The 17,654-nt window shown below is 45.4% G+C and overlaps 1 protein-coding gene and 1 long non-coding RNA gene across 2 annotated transcripts in view; one reads left to right on the forward strand and one right to left on the reverse strand.

Moving 5' to 3' along the window:
* WDR59 (WD repeat domain 59) overlaps nt 1–17,654 on the forward strand; it is an 885,758-nt gene that overhangs the window by 439,319 nt on the left and 428,785 nt on the right. The window lies entirely within an intron of this gene.
* Nucleotides 1,559–2,330, reverse strand: LOC144798916 (uncharacterized). The gene is made up of 3 exons (XR_013603696.1): nt 2,194–2,330; nt 2,070–2,096; nt 1,559–1,672 (listed from the first exon to the last, which is right to left on the reverse strand). It is a non-coding gene; the product is annotated as an uncharacterized LOC144798916 (long non-coding RNA).

Consider the following 17,654-nt stretch of genomic DNA (forward strand, 5'->3'; position numbering starts at 1 on the left):
CCATATTCACACCAGTCTTGGGTGTGAGTGTTACTTTGCCCTAACGTCATGGGTAGAGCACTCTGCCCTAAGGCATCCTGGACCTCTTTTGCCAGAGTTTTAGGTAGCCTCCTGACAGACTCTCCCCTTCGCTGCTGGGTGTGCCACCTATGCAGGGCAGAGATTGCGTTTTCTGGCATATCCCCAGCGGCATGGCTTTGTAGGAGGAGGCTGAGGGCCTGATAGGTTCAGCATTACCCAAAGATGCAAACGGTCTTTGAGATGAAATATCCTCCATGTGCGGGCCAAACAATGAGAGTTGAGTCAGTGGTCCTCCTCTGCTGCATCACGTTCAGGCTAAAACCAACCAACCAATGACTGCCAGCCTCACTGAGTGTCCGCAGTGCTGTCTATGCATAAAGCACAATCACTGCAGTTGGAGCAGTGCTGCGGTCCTGCACACTTTGCCTGTTAACATTGTTAAAGGCTGGCGCCTAGACCAGTGTGTTTATAATTCTCCTAAATGTAACCCTCAGATATTTACATGAACTCTCAATCACAATATAAAAGACATTCCCAAACAAAAGACTTAAGGCATTACACATAGGTACTTAAGTGGATAAAAGAAATGTGCCTTAACTGGCTGCTAAGCAGAGAAGAAAGAAGTGGGTGCTCTTTTTTGCTCCTTTGGTTTATGCAGTCTCGACTTTGATGGGTCATCTTTTTTCTTCAGTCTTTGTTTCCTGGTATATGGTAGATAACGTTGGTTCAGTATTAAGGTTTGCAATGGCTGCTAATCTTACAAATGTCACAGAAGCTATAAAGCGCTCACCCTGGTGCATCAACATCGGGTTCCTTTTTTCTGCCCCTTTGATGTGGATTTGGAGCTCACCTTTTCTGAGATTTTTCACATGGTGTCCTCAAAAAAAATAAAACAAAAGTGCAGTGCTAGGGATATCTCCCTGGAGCTCTTAGGCATCTGAAAGAGACTACTAGCCGCATATTCCTTAACGTAGAATTATCCCCAGGCGTGAGACTGGATCCGGAAATTTTTGCAACAGCATCCCTGCACGCAGGGGGGGGACAGCATCATGCGACTCCGCCCAGGCGTTGTCTGCGTACGTGATGTCAGCGAGGTCACATAAGTCCCACTCCGGCGCGCCTACGTCATTTTTTTCTTTTTCGGCGTGCAACGCGGATCCGGATCGTGCTCAGGCCTATTCAGGCCTTTCCCTTTCACTTATTGCGTGTGTGTGGGAACAGTGTGCAAATGCATTCGGGCTTTAAGATGTGCTCGTCTTGTGCACGCCAGATGCATGTGGTGTTTGGGAGAACCACATTATTGATGAGGTGGTGACACCCTTGTAGTTTTTATCAAACTAATTCAAGTTAATCAAACAGTTTTATGGATTGGGTGCTCTTTCAGGTAGCTTGTCCGTCCTTAACACGTCAGTTACACATAACAAGAAAGTGTTACCATCAGATTGGTGATAACATCCCTGATCTTGGGCACACCTTTATGTTCTTGAAAATCAAGACTCCTTGTTTATTTCATCAATGTAAAGATTTATTTCTTAAGGTTCATTATGAATTTATCATCAATCCATAGAGTTATTTCCACTCATATCGAACTTATAGCTGTTCCATTATGCTCCAATGCTTTTCGGGCTTGTCTGCCCTTCATCTGGGAGCTCTACAATGTAAAATATAACTGTAAGCCACATGGCTAAGCCATCATAATATACAATGTATTAGTCAGTTATCTAAGGAAACATTGTTTTAACACAGAAAAGCCTTTAAACCATAATCAATTGAAAGTACACAGAAATTCACAACCATATAAACAAAGGAGTGATGTGGTCTTGGAAATGTCAGGAGTGTAGTGGCGGGTGATAGGGATATTGAAAAAACGAGTATCAGCATGCAGGGATTGATTAACTATGTAAATGTGTGATATCACGGTGTTCAACATCTATGCCGTGATGGTGAAAGAGTGCTCAGCATGCACAGTGCTGCTACATGATTTATACTCGTCACCCTGTGGTTTATTTATTAACAGAAGGGTCGGTATAAGATGGGTATAGGCTTACGATAAGTCGATCTTCTTTAGGCGTGTTCTGCAAAGAAACACGAAAACTGTCATTGCCCGCCTATAGTGTGGGCTCAAGAAATAATGCCTGCAGGTTCGAGCGGCAGAAACGCTTGGTAGCTTACCGGAATAAATGTGGGCCAGCTGCATGATCGGGGAAACAATCTCGTTCGGCACTGTAAGTGAGCGGGTGTTTGTCGGCATTTAATGAAGGGCGCGTTCAACTCTATAAACATAAAAAGCGGACTTCCCGATTGCGTCGGCCATCTTAGTCTAGTATGTGACTAGTCGGCATTAAAAAAGGACTAGTGTGACCCGAAGCATGGAAGCCATGTTGGAAGGGGAAACTAAATCACCGTGAATCTATGTATATGTGATCTGGTTAAATGGTAACCGGATAACCTATGTCATGTACAGATAATCAAAATCAACACAAATTAATAACTCATTGTATATATCATGCTGAATGTGTATAGCGTGCAAAACCATTGCACTCAAGGGATCTAGTGTCAGACATCATGTACCCCATAGGGGGTATCTTCAAATGAAGCATGCAAATTCAAGACGGTCGTTTAATCCAAACGGCTTCATAGTTTGTAATTTAAAAATCCATGCCATTTCTCGCTGTAATAAGTACTTGTTATTGTCCATGTTATCTCGCTTTTTTACAGTTTCCAAAATCATAAATTTCAGTTGAGAAATATTGTGTTGTTCCTCATTAAAATGGTTCGCAATGTTGGACTTTGCATTTTTGGTACGGATATTAGACTTATGCTCATTAATACGAGTCTTAATCTTTCGCTCAGTTTTGCCAATGTAAGGCTTACCACATGGGCATTTTATCAGATACACCACATTAGAGCTGTCACATGTGGCGTTTACTTGCAATCTTTACATTGATGAAATAAACAAGGAGTCTTGATTTTCAAGAACATAAGGGTGTGCCCAAGATCAGGGATGTTATCACCAATCTGATGGTAACACTTTCTTGTTATGTGTTTGGGAGAACACCACGACTCCACTGAGGCGTGCCAGCAGATGAAACCGAAGTCCCGGCGGGAGCGCCGGATGAAACTTCTCTCAGCTTGCATGTCCAGGTTGGCGTCTTCACCACGCCCGGCCTCTGCGGAGGGTTTTCAGGAACCGCCGCCTCCGTCTTCGACATCGTCCTTCTCCCAGACCGCATGAGCGTCGCTCACCTGTCAGTAAGTGTTGCAGTTTGTCCCCGAGGGCTGGTTCCCGACCTGTTGGGGGCGCGGGCTCTCCGCGGGTGATGCGGCCCTGCGTGCCGTTCCCTATCCGCCGTTTCCCGTTGTGGGGGCGTCTAGAGCCCAGATGGAGACATATGCGGCGGCTTTGCAGGCCTCGCTGGCTTCTCCTCCTCCTCCCCCTTCTGGGACGTCAGCGGATCCCTTGCAGTGTGCAGGGCCCTCCGCGGAGTTGCCGGCGCCAACTGGTGCAGATCCAGATTCGGAGGATGTGGTGCCGTTGGGGTGCGGCCCTTCAGGGGTCCCTCCTTCGGACCACGGCGCCTCTGCTTCGCTGCAAACTCCTGCGGGAGTCCCTGTGGTGTCGCAGGAGGTCGCCGGGACTCGGGTCGCACCCTCGAGTCCCACTCGGTCCTCGGGTCGCACCCTCGAGTCCCACTCGGTCCTCGGGTCGCACCCTCGAGTCCCACTCGGTCCTCGGGTCGCACCCCCGAGTCCCACTCGGTCCTGGGGACAGGCAGTGGCCTCGTCCGAGGTGACGCCGCTTCGGGGCCAGCATCAGCTGGCCCTGGTGCCGCCGCAGGGGCTGGCGGAGGGCCCTTCTCGTCCAGTCATGGGCCGAGGTTGGCGTGGGACCCCTCGTCCTTCCCCGGGTCCCTCTCGCCCCTCCACGCAGACAGCTGCCTCGTTGGAGGGCGGGTCGACGCCTTTCCGGCGCCGTTCCCTCGACGCCCCGGCTCTGGCCCAGCCCCGGTCTCCTGCGCCGAGCGCTGTGGCGCAGGTCATTCCGGCGTCTCCCCTGGTGTTGGACGACAATGTCCTGACTCAGATTGCAGACTGTACGGCACCAGGCCAACGTCGGCGCGTTGACTCGTCCTCGGACGCCTCTTCTCCGGAGGTTCGACGCTTGCTGGTGTCATCCTCGCCGGAGACGGGCCGACGCGTCGTGGCTTTTTCCCCCGACGTCGTGTAAGGACGGCTCCTCGCCGTCACCGCGGTCTTCACCGCAGGTCCCCCACTCCTTCGTCCCTCTTCCTCCTTTCCGGACCTGGCCCTTCCTTCCTCTGGTTGGCTTGGGGAATGGCTTCCTTAGCTTGCAGCTGTCGCCTACTGAGGAGCTGCTTTCCCCACCGCGGGGCCCTACGGAGGCGGGTGCGGCCTTCGCATGCGCTTTTTCCACCGCTGTGGGAATTTTGCACATGGGTGATCCAGCTGCCCATTTCCCCACGGATCATCTTCTGGAGGTTCTCCATCAGGGCTCTGGTGGGAGGGAGCTGCTGCATCCCTTCAAGGGTTCACTCCATTCTTCTCTTTTGGGGACTTGCGGCCGTCCCGCCATGGGGGACCCGGTGCCCCAACACCTTCTGCACCACAAACATCCGGCGCTGCGTGATCCGGTGTGTCTTTCTCTCCACCCCTCTACCAGAGGCCCTGTGTGGCAGAATGCCTTTCCCTCTCTGCCGCTGCTGTTGTCTCCCCCGTCACGGGAGGCCCGCTGGCTGGACTCTTGGGGGCGCAATATATTCGCCTCAACTCTGCGGGCCCTTAACACGTTGTGTGTTTTGGCTAGGGGCACTTCTTGCTTGTGGGAGTCGGCGAAGTCCCTTATGTCTGCCGCTTCTCAGGAGGGTGCCTGTGTTGATTTGAGGACCCATGTTTTGGATGGCCAGAAGCTGGCGGCGTTTATTCTTCGCTCCGCTCTGGACTTCTCAGAGTTGCTTGGTCGTGCCATGGCTTCTTCGGTTGCACTTCTTGGCCATGCCTGACTTCGGGACAGTGTGTTCCCGGAGAACGTTTGGGAACGGCTGTTGAACCTTCCTTTCGATGGCGCTCTTTTGTTCCACTCGCGGACTCGGCCATTCAGAGTTTCTTGGCGGGGCTTCGGCTTCCTACTCCTCCTCCTACTTCTTCTCCCCCTCATTGACCTCTGAGTTTTCAGTGACCTGTGAGTTGCTCTGGTTTTTGGGAGGTGTTCTTCCGTTGGGGCAGTTGTGTGATCTGTGTGCTTCATGTGCATTCGAGTCCTCCTTGTTGGGACTGTGCTTCTGTTGGCTGCTGGCCGTCCCCTCGTGGCTGTATGTTTTTGCTTGGGTTTCTACACCATGTTGGCCCTGAGATTAGGCCTTCTGTTTCTTGCTCTTTGGCTGCTTGACAAGCCTTCTGCGTGTTTTTCCGCAGGTCTTTTCTGTTGTCCTCTGCTGCGAAAGTTTTTTCCTAAGAGGTTCCCATGTCTTGGGACGTAACATGCCCTTTGTGGGGTAGTGTTAGCTGTTATATAGCCCTGTTGTGCGCTGGGGAACTGTGGTCGCCTTCGGGCCTCTGGTCTCCGTGACGTTACGGTATGTTGCAGATGCAATCCTCTTGCTGATGGCTTGGAATGGCTTGAGTTGTGCCCCGGGGTGTCCTTCTCCGGGGTCGCTGCGCTGTTCGTCTGGTCTGGCCTGCTGTCTGCGGCCTGGCGTCATGGCTCTGTCTGGTTCCACTTCTGTTTGGGCTGTGTGTGCGGAGTCCGCCCTGGAGCGTGTCCGGATCCTTCTTCCCCTTCCTGCTCTCTGTCTCCGGCTCAAAAAACACACAAGGGCCTTGACTCCTAACTCAGCAAGGCTGAGTCCAACCAAACCTATGTAACAAAACAAATACCAATGCTGAGAATTTCAGTTTACCAACAAATCATTTACTAAAGTAGCTGTTTTGAATGTAACAAAAACAACCCGCTTATAGTATAGCAACATTCGAGATTTATTCTCTTTTATAGAATTTTTTCACTTATTATAACACTATTTTTAGTGCATGGAAATACAAACAATTTTATATACAATATATACATCAACGAACATAAATCACAATAAAACATTTACACACTTCATACATGCTTGGCCATTCAGTCATACAAAACACATTCACACAATATGACCTAAATGTAAAAGAATCAAAAACAATAAGTCCACGTATCGGTAGTAAATCAATGGAAACAATCCTTTCGTGATTTTCAATTCTAAAGTCTGTACAAGTCACAATTCAAAACAGAGTGACCACATCTCTTGTGGCAAGTTAAAAGGGCCGTTGTAAAACACCAGTTATAAGCCAGATACGGGACTTGGTTGGTCGACGCGTTTCGAACCCCTGTTTACTGGTGGGGTTCTCCTCAGGACCGGAATGGTTCTGTAAAAATAACAAAAACTTGCTTAAGAATGGTGTCTAAATGAGGACTAGAGACTAGCTCCCGTGTGAAGCAACTGCCGCTCCCTACCTTGAGTCACCTGTCGAATGATCAAACGGTGAAAGAGTAGATTCCAAACACGAAATTCAAATGTATTTCCAAAGGAAGAAGTGCTCGCGGGGGCTGCAGAAGGAATAAACAGAGAAGCGCGCTGCATTTAGTCACACACACTGACACTCAATCACTCTGGTAACCCTAGTTTGGAGGGTACAACTCACCCGCTAGAGAAATGGCTTCTAACTCGCTGGCATCTTCGAGTTTCTCCTTGTTACTTGAGAGTGGCTGAGCCACCGCAGGAAAAGAAACGGAAGAGAGTCGTGAGTCTGTCGGTGTAGCGGGGCCAAATTACACCCGTGGCACAAGTGGAGCTGGTGGAAACACACACCGATGGAGAAAAGGCGTCCGTCCTTCACTCGGGTTTGGGGAATGATTCACCTAGGCTGGCTGTATGAGCGTGGCTGGTACTTCCTGGTTACAATACGTCCCGGGTGGTTCTGGGACTTGTAGTTCGATACCCGGGCGGGCTGTCCAGGATGGCAAAAGTAAGCAATGGACTGGATCTGCATTCACTCGGACTGTCAAAAAGACCATTAATTAGCGGATCAGACACTGGGTTTGTAGATTTCAGAGATTTCATTTAAGCCCCTTATTGCTGTATTAAACTTCATAATTAACATCGCCTCGCGCTGGGCTAATTTTGCATCCAAATCACCGCCTCTTGGGTCTCTTTCAATTTTCGATAGGACTGTCCATCTTAGATCAGTTTGCTCATGTTTTAAGTTCGTCCAATGATTGACCAATGGGGCATTTTCGACCCCTCTGCGAATTCGCGATTTATGTTGCGTTATCCGATTTCTGACTTCTTGCGTGGTCTTACCAATGTAAACCAAAGGACATGGACAGACAATGGCGTACATTTTTGGTCTTACAATTCGTAAAAGTGTCATGCTTCCAATGAATGTTTTCAAAAGTGAATACAGATTCTTCTATGGTTTCATTACAGCAAGTACACGTCCCGCATTTGTGGTGTCCTTTGGTTGGGGGTAATCCAAATAGGCTTTGCAATGTTGGAGCCTTAACTATCGGGAGGGCAGCTCTTACGATGTGATTGGCCACACTCTTCTCTTTTTTATACGCAAAAAGTGGTGGTACGGTGAAATCTTCATGGAGGTTTTTTAGTAAATGCCAATTGGACATTATGAGTTTTTTATGTTGGTTTGCCGCTGGACAGAAAGTGGTGACACACACCATCCTTTTTACATTCTTTTTCATCTTCCTTTCAAGTAGAGTCTCTCGTGGAGTCCACCAGGCTCGTTTGAGGGAGTTTTTTAGTAATTTTTTAGGGTATCCTCTTTGAATGAGACGGTTTTTCAACTGGTCAGCGTGTTTGAAATACTCCTCCTTTTCTGAACAATTACGGCGGATCCTTAAAAATTGTCCATATGGTAGATTTTGTCTTAAGCTGCGTGGGTGATTGCTGTTGAAGTGCAACGCTTTATTCCTATCTGAAGGCTTACGAAATAAAGTTGTACTTAGGCCTTCTTCATGGGGTTCTACTTTCACGTCCAAAAAAGTGATAGATTCATTGGATGCTGTGACTGAGAACTTAATGTCGCTTGTTTTTGAATTCAGCCAACCGACAAATTGATTCAAATCTTCGTGTCCTCCTGTCCAGATCAGGAATACGTCGTCAATGTAACGCATATAGTTGGAAATGCGGTTGCTGTAGGGGTTGTCGTTATATATGAACTTTTCTTCGAATAATCCCATAAACATTATGGCTAACTCTGGAGCAAAGGGGCACCCCATTGCTACCCCCTTAATTTGGTAAAAGAACTCTGCATCAAAAGTAAAGAAGTTTTTCTGTAGTGTAAAGCGGGCCAGGTCGAGGATGAAATCAGTGGGGACTCTCACTGGTTTTACCCTATTTTCTAAAAACACAGTCAGAGTTTCCAGAGCTTGTTCCTGCGGGATTTGGGTGTACAGAGACACCACATCCAATGTAACCAGGAGTTGTCTTTTGTGGTCAAAGTTGATGGTAGCTATTCGGTTCAGAAAAGCAGTTGTATCTTGTAGATGGGCTGGGATAGTCTGGATGAAAGGTTTCAAAAAGAAATCGATGTACTTCGCTATCGGTTAAAAAAGTGAATCACAACCCGAAATTATGGGGCGGCCTGGAGGGTTATTTTCATCTTTGTGCAATTTAGGGAGCACATAGAACACTGGGGTTCTAGGGTTTTTATTTTGTAAGAACGCTAGTTCTTTAGGCCCTACAAATCCTTGGTCAAAGCCTCTTTGAATCACTTCGAACATTTGATTTTTTATTTCTGACGTGGGATCTTTTCCGATGCGTCTGTAGCAATTATGGTCACCTTAACTGACGGTGTACTTCCTGTTTATACTTGGCAATATCCCAAATGACAATTGCTCCGCCTTTGTCGGCCTGCTTGACTACAATGGTATTGTCATTTTTTACAGTTAATAAAGCATCTTTCTCGGCCTTTGATAAGTTATATTTAACAAAGGTTTTCTTTTTTTCGATTGAAGATATTCCGGATAGAACAGTACGTTCGAACGCAATGACTTCCTTGGGAATTTTAGGTCCTTTCGGACAAAAGGACGATTTTCTTTTCAAACCTGTCGCTTCTTCTTGTGGGTTTTCATCTGATTCATGAAAGAATGTTTTTAGACGGATCTTCCGGCAGAATTCTAATGTCTCCAGTTTCATCTTAACAAAATCCGTGGGTCTAGACGGCACGAAATTGAGTCCTTTGGTCAAAACAGATGTTTCAGCTGATGTAAGAATCCTGTCCGAAAGATTATAAATTGGTGAATTGTCTAATTCTTGTAGAACTTTTGACGTGTTCTCATTTCCCATGGTTGGGTGAAGCGAACTCGACTGTTCTATCTGGAATATCTTCAATCGAAAAAAAGAAAACCTTTGTTAAATATAACTTATCAAAGGCCGAGAAAGATGCTTTATTAACTGTAAAAAATGACAATACCATTGTAGTCAAGCAGGCCGACAAAGGCGGAGCAATTGTCATTTGGGATATTGCCAAGTATAAACAGGAAGTACACCGTCAGTTAAGTGACCATAATTGCTACAGACGCATCGGAAAAGATCCCACGTCAGAAATAAAAAATCAAATGTTCGAAGTGATTCAAAGAGGCTTTGACCAAGGATTTGTAGGGCCTAAAGAACTAGCGTTCTTACAAAATAAAAACCCTAGAACCCCAGTGTTCTATGTGCTCCCTAAATTGCACAAAGATGAAAATAACCCTCCAGGCCGCCCCATAATTTCGGGTTGTGATTCACTTTTTGAACCGATAGCGAAGTACATCGATTTCTTTTTTAAACCTTTCATTCAGACTATCCCAGCCCATCTACAAGATACAACTGCTTTTCTGAACCGAATAGCTACCATCAACTTTGACCACAAAAGACAACTCCTGGTTACATTGGATGTGGTGTCTCTGTACACCCAAATCCCGCAGGAACAAGCTCTAGAAACTCTGACTGTGTTTTTAGAAAATAGGGAAAAACCAGTGAGAGTCCCCACTGATTTCATCCTCGACCTGGCCCGCTTTGCACTACAGAAAAACGTCTTTACTTTTGATGCAGAGTTCTTTTACCAAATTAAGGGGGTAGAGATGGGGTGCCCCTTTGCTCCAGAGTTAGCCATAATGTTTATGGGATTATTCGAAGAAAAGTTCATATATAACGACAACCCCTACAGCAACCGCATTTCCAACTATATGCGTTACATTGACAACGTGTTCCTGATCTGGACAGGAGGACACGAAGATTTGAATCAATTTGTCGGTTGGCTGAATTCAAAAACAAGCGACATTAAGTTCTCAGTCACAGCATCCAATGAATCTATCACTTTTTTGGACGTGAAAGTAGAACCCCATGAAGAAGGCCTAAGTACAACTTTATTTCGTAAGCCTTCAGATAGGAATAAAGCGTTGCACTTCAACAGCAATCACCCACGCAGCTTAAGACAAAATCTACCATATGGACAATTTTTAAGGATCCGCCGTAATTGTTCAGAAAAGGAGGAGTATTTCAAACACGCTGACCAGTTGAAAAACCGTCTCATTCAAAGAGGATACCCTAAAAAATTACTAAAAAACTCCCTCAAACGAGCCTGGTGGACTCCACGAGAGACTCTACTTGAAAGGAAGATGAAAAAGAATGTAAAAAGGATGGTGTGTGTCACCACTTTCTGTCCAGCGGCAAACCAACATAAAAAACTCATAATGTCCAATTGGCATTTACTAAAAAACCTCCATGAAGATTTCACCGTACCACCACTTTTTGCGTATAAAAAAGAGAAGAGTGTGGCCAATCACATCGTAAGAGCTGCCCTCCCGATAGTTAAGGCTCCAACATTGCAAAGCCTATTTGGATTACCCCCAACCAAAGGACACCACAAATGCGGGACGTGTACTTGCTGTAATGAAACCATAGAAGAATCTGTATTCACTTTTGAAAACATTCATTGGAAGCATGACACTTTTACGAATTGTAAGACCAAAAATGTACGCCATTGTCTGTCCATGTCCTTTGGTTTACATTGGTAAGACCACGCAAGAAGTCAGAAATCGGATAACGCAACATAAATCGCGAATTCGCAGAGGGGTCGAAAATGCCCCATTGGTCAATCATTGGACGAACTTAAAACATGAGCAAACTGATCTAAGATGGACAGTCCTATCGAAAATTGAAAGAGACCCAAGAGGCGGTGATTTGGATGCAAAATTAGCCCAGCGCGAGGCGATGTTAATTATGAAGTTTAATACAGCAATAAGGGGCTTAAATGAAATCTCTGAAATCTACAAACCCAATGTCTGATCCGCTAATTAATGGTCTTTTTGACAGTCCGAGTGAATGCAGATCCAGTCCATTGCTTACTTTTGCCATCCTGGACAGCCCGCCCGGGTATCGAACTACAAGTCCCAGAACCACCCGGGACGTATTGTAACCAGGAAGTACCAGCCACGCTCATACAGCCAGCCTAGGTGAATCATTCCCCAAACCCGAGTGAAGGACGGACGCCTTTTCTCCATCGGTGTGTGTTTCCACCAGCTCCACTTGTGCCACGGGTGTAATTTGGCCCCGCTACACCGACAGACTCACGACTCTCTTCCGTTTCTTTTCCAGCGGTGGCTCAGCCACTCTCAAGTAACAAGGAGAAACTCGAAGATGCCAGCGAGTTAGAAGCCATTACTCTAGCGGGTGAGTTGTACCCTCCAAACTAGGGTTACCAGAGTGATTGAGTGTCAGTGTGTGTGACTAAATGCAGCGCGCTTCTCTGTTTATTCCTTCTGCAGCCCCCGCGAGCACTTCTTCCTTTGGAAATACATTTGAATTTCGTGTTTGGAATCTACTCTTTCACCGTTTGATCATTCGACAGGTGACTCAAGGTAGGGAGCGGCAGTTGCTTCACACGGGAGCTAGTCTCTAGTCCTCATTTAGACACCATTCTTAAGCAAGTTTTTGTTATTTTTACAGAACCATTCCGGTCCTGAGGAGAACCCCACCAGTAAACAGGGGTTCGAAACGCGTCGACCAACCAAGTCCCGTATCTGGCTTATAACTGGTGTTTTACAACGGCCCTTTTAACTTGCCACAAGAGATGTGGTCACTCTGTTTTGAATTGTGACTTGTACAGACTTTAGAATTGAAAATCACGAAAGGATCGTTTCCATTGATTTACTACCGATACGTGGACTTATTGTTTTTGATTCTTTTACATTTAGGTCATATTGTGTGAATGTGTTTTGTATGACTGAATGGCCAAGCATGTATGAAGTGTGTAAATGTTTTATTGTGATTTATGTTCGTTGATGTATATATTGTATATAAAATTGTTTGTATTTCCATGCACTAAAAATAGTGTTATAATAAGTGAAAAAATTCTATAAAAGAGAATAAATCTCGAATGTTGCTATACTATAAGCGGGTTGTTTTTGTTACATTCAAAACAGCTACTTTAGTAAATGATTTGTTGGTAAACTGAAATTCTCAGCATTGGTATTTGTTTTGTTACGTAAGCTCTGTCTCCGGCTGGCGTCTGGCTTGCCCTGAGTCCATCGTTCCGTGGTGTTCTCTGCATCTGGCTGTGCTTGCCGGTGCCGACCTACTGTCTTTCTGCACCGTTGTGCCTTCGTGGCGCTTCAGTGGGACGGTCGTCCTTGCCTTGTCCGCTTCTTCCAGTGGGCCCTGCATTTAGTTCTCCTTGGGGGATGAGATTGTTCTTGTGTTCCTTGTCCCTCTTTTGGGCACAGTCTGTCCCTGCGGAGCGTTGGATGGTTCTTCCTGGGTGACCTCGGGCTCCCCTGTCTGCTTCTGCCTGTTTATTGCTAGCGGCGACGTTTTGTCTGGCCTTTTGCCTTCTGGTTGTGATAGGCTTGGCTGCCCTCTTCACTGGGTGTGTTCCCGGTGGGGGGCTTGCCTTTGCTCTTTCTCTTCTCCTTGGAGTCTCTAGGTTGCTCTTCTCCCTTGGTGCTCCTCTTCATTGTCTTGACCTTGGGTGGAGGCTCTGTTACCTTGTATGGGCGTGGGGTGCTTTGGCCTCTTTTCACCTTGCCCTTGTTTCTTCTGCTGAGTGAGGACAGGCTACCTCTTTTCTTGTCCTCCAGCATCCCCTCTGGGGGCGGTGGGCTTCTACGTGTAGGGGTTCCCCTTGCCTGGGGGGACAGGTCTCTTCACCCTGTCCGTTTGACCATCCCCTGTGGGGCTATCTGTTCTGTCCAGGCCGGTGGGGTCCTCTTGCAGACCCTCCCCCCTCTGGGTATGGCTAGGGTATATCTATTCTACGTTGAGGAATCTGCGGCTAGTAGTCTCTATCAGATGTACGAGTTACTTACCTTCGGTAACGATGTATCTGGTAGAGACGATTCTAGCCGCAGATTCCTTCACGGCCCGCCCTTCCTCCCTGTTCTGCCAGGACTGTTGGCTTGGTCTTCTGCACTCGCCTCCCTGTGGATGGCTGTGTCTTTTATGAGTGCATTCTTTCCCTCTTTCTGACAGGACATTTCGTCCTGTTTAATTGTTCTTTCTCCTCTGTATTTTGGTACATTGGAGGATAGGTTTATAGGTGCTTTTGTGCCCTTATGCTCTGGTTGCTCCAGGTTGGGCCCTACCCCCCCCCCCTCCAACCCCTCTCCTGCTTTTCATACTAGTGGTTCTAGTCCCTCTGCTATCCTCGAGGTTGGGGTCTTTTTTTGGCTGTGCCTCTACCCTTTTGTTCCTTATGGGGGTTTCACACTCTGTGATGGGGCTGTCTTGGAGTTTTGTCGTTCCTTGTTTGTCTCGGACTGGTTCCCCATCATTGTTTTTGCTTGGGGTTGTAGTCCTGCTACATGCTATCTTGACATTTTACATATGTTCTTTATCTCCAGGGAGGGCTTGCTCAGTACTGGCAGGATTGGGGCTCAGGGCTGAGCTCTTTTCATTATTCTTTTCCCTGCCTTTGGGTACTGCAGTGCCTGGCACTCCTCTTTATGGTGATGTTCCTCACCATTCCTTTTTCCAATTTTTCTGCTCTTTCGCACACTGTTCCTATACTCTCACATCTTATCTTAAACCAGCACCCAACCTTCCATGATGCATCACAGTGAAGAGGCATTCCACTAGAAGGCATGAAGTAGGTAAAGGCATACATTGGAATATGCAATAAGTGGAATACAACATACCTCCCCTTCTTCCACAACAGAACAATGAAGATAGGAGCATAGAAAATAAAAGAAAGCAAACGCATACCGATAATTACCTGCTGACACACCCACTGGCCAGACAGATGTGACAGGAGACACTGCACAGCATGAGAGATAGAAAATACAGAAAAAGGATTGAACGGATAAAGACCAAACACACTCCTTATCTGAAAATACAAGGCAATGCAACGTGCATAAAGAAACAGTAAGCCTTGAGGAGTAAAATAGAAAAGATATGAACACAAAAGTAGATACTATTCATCCCTTCTCCATAAAACAACGAGAAAAAGAGAATACAGAGATAAACTCAAGAACTACTCCAGACACACCAACCAACCGGAACAGTATGAAAGGAGACAGGCATTGAGTAAATTAAAATAGTAAACAGAGAAGCAGAGGAAAGGACAACAAGAGATCTTTCATACTACCCTGTAAACATAGCAATTAAAAATATAGTTTAGACACTTTGAATATCGAACAATAAAATTCAGCAGAAATGTACTGAGTAATGGAGAGTGTAAAACTCCTATAGACACAACCTCGTAAAAGGTCACACATTGAAAACTTGAAGAGTGTAACCTCACAAAATAGCGAAGGTTATACAGAAAAAGCATTGAAAAATTGAGAGGGATAAACCCCCATATTGAAAACCTAAAAGGTCAAACATTGAAAACATTGAAATTGATGAAAGGCAGTAACAACATTGTACAACCTCATGAAGGTCACACATTGAAAAACTTGAGAAATTTAACTATTGAGTGACAGTGACAAGTACAACACAATGTAAACCCAACAAGGGAATATAACTGGTATGCATGCACATTGATAAGTAAAAATGGATACACATCCCCTACAAGGGAATAAATAAAAATTGATACACATCCCCTACAAAGGAATGCTGCATTCATGCATTTACATTGATATAATTGAGTAATTGAAACTAAGTTCAAATTGAAATAAGTTGATAGATATGTGCAATACTTAAAGAGAATACTGCACATGTGCAAGTGTCAACTTGGCAAACCTAAGCAGAGGTAACATGACATGCACAGAATGAAAAATAAAGAAAAATTAAGTAATTGAACCTGAACCTTTTGAACATGCAACCCTGGACAACCTGGTGTAAAAGTCACTTGACGTCCACAGTAATGAAACCGTATACATGAGAGACACACACCAGGACCTGGCATCGAATAAAAATTCCACAATGCTGGCACACCAAAATAACACCATAACATAAGTTATATGAAATGCAATTGAAATTAATGTGCAGCTCCACTTTGGATCTCCAGAACATTAATGGTGTGCTTGTCACCACCAACATATGAATCAGGAGTGCAAGCACAGAAAGAACTAGGCTTGCTTGTTGTAGTTATGGATGCTTAGTAGAAAGTTTTTTTGACAAGTAAAGCTAATTTTGCAGTTGTGCTAGGAGCAAGAGGTAGTAAGTAATTTATTGGTTGCGAATATACTGTATTTATCTATACCTATGGATAAAGTTATTCTTTACTTTGTAAGTAAATTTTCCACATTTTAATACCTTTTAAAAGTTTTATATAAAATATATTTGTTGTAAAAACATTCACATCTTTATTGTATATGTCAATAAACTATCTATAGTAAACATTTAAAATTTAAATTGCACACATTTTTCAGTTTAGTTAACAATCTTCAAACATTAATCGGTTTTGTAAAAGACAAAATTTCACACAAATATATTTTTTAAAAAGATTTGCAAAGTTGTAATATAGGGAAGTATTGCATTAGTGTTTTGCAATGTAACATAATATTTATCTAAAAGTTGCTTCACTGCTGGAGAAGTGACAGTGTAGGAGTGGTGTTTATGTGCAGTAGCAATAGCTGAGTAGAGTGGCAACTAGACAGAAGCAGCGATGATATTTTAGTAGTGTATGGATAGGGTAATGAAGATTTCGGCACAGTGAATAGATAGAGGCAGTTAATGGATAGTGGAAGTGAACGTAGTTTTAAAGTTATTAAATGAAAGTTGTTAAGGGACAGGAGAAGTGATGGGGCAGAAGAAGTGGTAGGGTGTGTTTGGATATGAGTTCTGAGTGGCAGGAGCAGTAAATTTGTTAGCAGTAATTTTGATTTTTTTTTTCATGGTAGTAGACTAGTGAACAGCAGTAGCTGTGAACGTGTAAGAGTGTTATATAGTAGAAGCTGTTTTAGTGTAGTAGTGGTGACGTGGTATGAGTGATAAGTTATGAGCAGTGATAGGAGAGGAGCAATGATGCATTAAGAGAGGCAACAGGGAAGGAGAGGTGGAAAGTAGGAGGAGTGAATGTGTATGAGTAGCGAACAGGGAGGAGTGGCATTTGTGGGGTGTTTACTAACATGTACGAGTGGTGAAAGGAGCAATGGTGGTTATCGTGCAGTGACAGCGCAAGAAAAGTGATGGGGAAGGGGAGGTGATAGTGACAAGGTAGGGAAAGTGAGGAAGTTGGAGAAGTGACACTGAAGATTAATGTTGATATTTGACTGATAATAAATAAGGAGTGGTGATTCTTTTGGAGAAGAGATGGGCAAGGAAAGTAACATGGTTGGAGAAGTGATAGAGTAGGAGTGGTGATTTTGTGTATTAGCAGTAAGTGTGCCCGAGTGGCAAAATGATAGGAGTACTGACAATATTATAGTAGTGTATAGATTGGGGTAGTGAAGAGATAGGCGTAGTGAATGGAAAGAGGCAGTTAATGGTAAGTGGCACTTAATTGGTGCACAAATTATTAAATTGGAGTTGTAAAGGGCTAGGGTAAGTTATGGGGCAGAAGAAGTGGTAAGGTATGTTTGGTATCCAGCCAAGAGTTTTTGTAGTACTGTTTTATTCTAAATTTGCAGGAGCATACCCTACTTTATGCCCTGATATTTGGAGGGTGTCTAGCACTTATTTGTGCATTGGTATAACTTTATTTTAATGTTAACGGGTGCCTACCCCACGACTTTGCTGAAATTGCTGCCGCGCCCCGCCTGGTTGTGGGCGGGGCCGCCAGAAGGAAGCGGAAGCGACGTTGCCGCATGCTGACGCGGGTCTCCCATGCGAAAGGGAAAGCCCCGCGGTTGTGGCCGGCCGAGGAGTGTTCCGGGTTTTGAGAGGAGGGGGCCCATGGAAAGCAGTGCGGCCGGTCGTTTTCCGGAGGGGGGTGAGGCACATTGTTGGTGCCTGCCCCTTTGCACAGAGCGCATGGAGTTGTGACCGGTAGATGAGTGGAGCCCTCCCCAGTAGCACGGTAAGTTAGGGCTGGGCCGGGGGAGTTGGGGGTATTTTTTTGTTACCAGTGACGTGGGAACAGATGGAGTTTTGAGGCGCAGTTTAGAGGTAGAAGCATTGATTATGAAAGACTGTTAAGGGTTTTTGATAAGAAATCAGCAGAAGTAGTTAAAAGACAGGAGGCGATGTGGTATTGGCGATACT

Source organism: Lissotriton helveticus, chromosome 12 (genome assembly GCF_964261635.1).
Source record: "Lissotriton helveticus chromosome 12, aLisHel1.1, whole genome shotgun sequence".
NCBI lineage: Eukaryota > Metazoa > Chordata > Amphibia > Caudata > Salamandridae > Lissotriton > Lissotriton helveticus.